The sequence below is a fragment of the Lutra lutra genome, chromosome 5 (assembly GCF_902655055.1).
Source record: "Lutra lutra chromosome 5, mLutLut1.2, whole genome shotgun sequence".
In the NCBI taxonomy this organism is placed as follows: domain Eukaryota; kingdom Metazoa; phylum Chordata; class Mammalia; order Carnivora; family Mustelidae; genus Lutra; species Lutra lutra.
Window position 1 is genome coordinate 72,563,656 of NC_062282.1, and position 5,014 is coordinate 72,568,669.

Below are 5,014 nucleotides of genomic sequence, written 5' to 3' on the forward strand. Positions count from 1 at the left end.
TATCCTTACTCTTACTGAGGTGATGTATCACAGTCAATTTGTGATGGGTTTGCTCTTTTTTGAAGTGTTTTTTTCAAGTGTTTCCCCCCGGTTTTCTAATGGACGGTCTCTTTCTTACTGTTTTGTGGAAGTTTGTGTATTTTGAATTTAGTCATTTGTTGGTTATATGAGTAGAAAATGTCTTCTTATGTATGCTCTTATGTAAACAGCATAGATTTTTCATTTTGACGTTGTTATTCAAGTGTACTCATCTTTTTTGGGTATTTTTTTTTTTTAAAGAAATTCTTTCAACTTTAAGGTCCTAAAGACAGTCTTTTTTTTTTTTTTTTCCTTCTAAATGTTACTTTGTAAAACTTACCTGGAGATGATTTTTTTGTATAGGGCAAGATAGGGTCCATTTTTTTTCTCCTTAAGGATAGCCAGTTGCCACTGATATGAGGAATCTGAGAAAGAAGACACAGGAACATAGGGGAAGGGAGGGAAAAATGAAACAAGATGAAACCAGAGAGGGAGATGAACCATAAGAGACTCTTAATCTCAGGAAACAAACTGAGGGTTGCTGCAGTGGTGGGCAGTGGGAGGGATGATGGATGGACATTGGGGAGGGTATGTGCTATGGTGAGTGCTGCGAATTATGTAAGACTGATGAATCACACACTTTTTTTTTTTTTAAAGATTTTATTCATTTCATTTGACAGACAGAGATCACAAGTAGGCAGAGAGGCAGGCAGAGAGAGAGAGGAGGAAGCAGGCTCCCTGCCGAGCAGAGAGCCCGATGCGGGGCTCGATCCCAGGACCCTGGGATCATGACCTGAGCCGAAAGTAGAGGCTTTAACCCACTGAGCCACCCAGGCGCCCCTGAATCACACACCTTTATCCCTGAAACAAATAATACATTATATGTTAAAAAAATCGGGAAATTGAATACAAAAAGAGCAGAGCTCAGAACCTAGAGGAACTCACCCACAGCCCTTAGAAATATTGAGAAACACAGTGAACTCAAAGGGTTCAGGGGTGCCATGGTTGTATTTCTTGTTGCCCCAAATGCTTCTGGAAGTTCATTTTGAATCCCATTGCTGCTGCCAAATCTGTTAATTAACAAAAATTCAATCAATTGAATTTTAAAGATTTAAAAAGAAAAAAAGTATATCCAGTTGCCCTCATAACATTTATTGAAAAAAGCTCATCCTTTCTCCTCCAGTCTGCCATACTACCTCTGCTATATATAAAAATTCCATATATTCATATATATATTTCTGATTCCTTTATTCAGTTCCAATGATCTTTGGCTAATGTTGTGTAATTTCACACTGCCTTAATTACCATACTTTTCTGTTAAGTCTTGTTATTTGATAGGGCAAGTCCCTCCAAGCTTTTTTTGATTCAAGAGTTTCTTAGCTATTTGTGGCCCTTCAGAATTCTATATAAGTTTCAGAATTAGCATGTTACACTCACCTCTTGAAATTATATTTGAGATTGTAATTATTCAGTAAATCAGTTAGGGAAAATTTAACATTATTATATTATTCAGTGTTTCAGTTCACCAACATGGACACACTCTCTCCTTTTACTGTCTTTACTGTCTCTCATTTGGAGTTCTCTTTCTGAAGAGAACTTGTATATTTTATTGATTTTCTTCCTGGATACTTCATTTATTTATTTATTTTTTGGGGTTAAAGATTATTTCTTTACTTATTTGAGAGAGAGAGAGAATGAGAGAGAGAGCATGAGAGGGAACAGGTCAGAGGGAGGAACAGACTCCCCGCCAAGCAGGGTGCCCAATGTGGGACTCGATCCCGGGACTTCAGGATCATGACCTGAGCTGAAGGCAGTTGCTCAACTAACTGAGTCACCCAGGCACCTGTCTCCCTGGATACTTTAAAAAAGATGTTCTTGTAATGGGAGAAGATATTCGCAAATGACATATCAGATAAAGGGCTAGTATCCAAAATCTGTAAAGAGCTTATCAAACTCAACACCCAAAGAACAGATAATCCAATCAAGAAATGGGCAGAGGACATGAACAGACATTTCTGCAAAGAAGACATCCAGATGGCCAACAGACACATGAAAAAGTGCTCCACATCACTCAGCATCAGGGAAATACAAACCAAAACCACAGTGAGATACCACCTCACACCAGTCAGAATGGCTAAAATTAACAAATCAGGAAACGACAGATGCTGGCAAGGATGTGGAAAAAGGGGAACCCTCCTACACTGTTGGTGGGAATGCAAGCTGGTGCAACCACTCTGGAAAACAGCATGGAGGTTCCTCAAAAAGTTGAAAATAGAGCTACCCTATGACCCAGCAATTGCACTACTGGGTATTTATCTTAAAGATATGAACGTAGGGGTGCCTGGGTGGCTCAGTGGGTGAAAGCCTCTGCCTTCAGCTCAGGTCATGATCCCAGGGTCCTGGGATCGAGCCCCACATCGGGTTCTCTGCTAGGCAGGGAGCCTGCTTCCTCCTCTCTCTCTGTCAAATAAATAAAATCTTAAAAAAAAAAAAAAGATACAAACGTAGTGATCTGAAGGGACACATGCACCCAAATGTTTATACCAGCAATATCCACAATAGCCAACTATGGAAAGAACCTAGATGTCTATCAACAGATGAATGGATAAATAAGATGTGGTATATATATATATACAATGGAATACTATGCAGCCATCAAAAGAAATGAAATCTTGCCATTTGCGATGATGTGGATGGAACTAGAGGGTATTATGCTTAGCGAAATAAGTCAATCAGAGAAAGACAACTATCATATGATCTCCCTGGTATGAGTAAGTAGAGATGCAACATGGGGGGTTTGAGGGGTAGGAAAAGAAATAAATGAAACAAGATGGGATCAGGAGGGAGACAAATGATAAGAGACTCTTAATCTCACAAAACAAACAGAGGGTTGCTGGGGAGGGGGGTAGGGAGAGGTTGGTGGGGTTATGGACATTGGGGAGGGTATGTGCTATGGTGAGTGCTGTGAAGTGTGTAAACCTGGCGACTCACAAACCTGTACCCCTGGGGCTAATAATACATTATATATTTATAAAAAAATTAAAACATTAAAAAGAAAAAAAGATGCTCTTGTAGAGGCTCCTGGGCAGCTTGGTCAGTTAAGTGTCGAATCTTGTTTCAGCTCAGGTCATGGTCTTTGGGTCATGAGACTGAGCTCCACTCTAGCTCCGTGCTGGGTATGGAGCCTGCTTAAGACTCTCTCTCTCCCTCTGTAGCCCCCTACCCCACCCCCATGCACCCTCTCTTCTCTCTTAAAGAAAGAAAAAAAATACTATTGTAAATGGTGTCTTTTTTTAAAATTGCTTGTGCTGGTATGTAGAAATATAATTGAAACTGTTTTATTATTTGTTTTAATCTAGTAACCTTGCTAAACCCTCATAAATTTTATAATGTATCTTATATATTTCTTTAAAATTTTTCCCTCCATAATCATAAAATCTTGTTTCTTTCCTTCAGGTCCTTACACCATCTATTTAATTTCTTGTCCTATTAATCTGGCTAGCACCATAGTGTAAGAGCTGAATGTAAGCAGCAATAGTGGGATCTTTGTCTTTTTCCCTTTCTGAAAGGGAATACTTTTTTTTCTCCTGCCGCGGGCTTATTTGTACAAATAGCACAGGAGGACACCAGCCCCATGCGGACAGAAGCTAAGGGGTTACACCAGTCTTTCTGTCCTCACATTGGCAGATGGCAGCTTCTATGCTGGAGGCTTTGTGGGGGCCTGGGATATTTTGGGAACCTGAGCCACACCAAAGAGGGGCTCGAGCTTGGATTTGAAGCCACAGCCTGGGCTTTGGTTTGAGCTTTGACCTTGGCATTTGTCCAGCAGAGCCTGAGACCCTTGGCAGTGTGGGCATGAGCACATTTCCTGAGCTTTAGGTGAGCAATGTAGGCAAGTCGGTTCAGCTTGTGACTGCAGACCATTGGGATCTTGGGCTTGACCTCCTTGAGGTTGATGAGGCCCTTGACAGTGTGGGCATGTGCACTAATGGCCTTGGTGTTGTTGGCCTGCATTCTTTCTAGGCCTTTCTTGTTGTGTTTTTTGTCAAAGCTTATGTTCCTCAGGAACTTGGGGTCTACCCCCAAAGAGATCCATATCTTTGTGACTGAGGTTTCTTGATGCCATTTCTGGGCCATTTTCATGACCGGTTATGCATGGTGTGGTTCTTGGACTTGGCCATTTCAGCACCAAATTCCATGGCTGCTAAAGTGCCTTGGACCAGATGAGAAAGAGCTGAAGGGGAACATTTGCAGTGTTTCACTATGAAGAAGGTTTTCATGTCAATTACGAAAGTTTCTGTTTCTGCTTTGCAAAGAAAAAATCATGAATGTGAGTGAATTTAGAATTTTTTTTCAGTGCTTTCACTACATTTCTTGAAATGCTATTGTTTTTCCTCCTTTAATCTGATATTGTAGTAAATTACACCAATCATTTTTTCCTAATGTTCAATCAGCTTTGCATTTCTAGGATTAATCCTACTTCATCATAATGCACTATTCTCTTTTTAAGCTGCTGGATTCATTTAACTAATACTTTATTTAGGATTTTGGTACCTATATTGTTAGTAAACGAGGCTAATAATTTTCTGTTTCTTGAATTGATCTGGTTGGGTTTTCATTTGAAAGAGTTATTCCAGCATCACAAAATGAGTTGGGAATTATTTTGCTTTCTTTGTATCCTTTGGATGTATTTGTGTAAATTGGTGTTCTATCACCCTTCAGTGTTTTTTTTTTTTTAATTTTATTTTTTTTCAGTGTTCCAGAATTCATTGTTTATGCACCACCCAGTGCTCCATGCAATACATGCCCTCCTTAATACCTACCGTCAGGCCCTCCCAACCCCCCACCCACCCTCCCCTCCAAAACCCTCAGTTTGTTTCTCAGAGTCCACAGTCTCTCATGGTTCGTCTCCCCCTCCGATTTCCCCCAACTCACTTCTCCTCTCCATCTCCCAGTGTCTTCCGTGTTATTCCTTATGCCCTTCAATGTTTGTTAG

The 5,014-nt window shown here is 40.4% G+C and overlaps 1 pseudogene; it reads right to left on the reverse strand.

The window, feature by feature from the left end:
- Window positions 1–3,715: 3,715 nt before the first annotated feature.
- On the reverse strand, window positions 3,716–4,229 carry LOC125101162 (60S ribosomal protein L29-like; annotated as a pseudogene).
- Window positions 4,230–5,014: the final 785 nt, after the last annotated feature.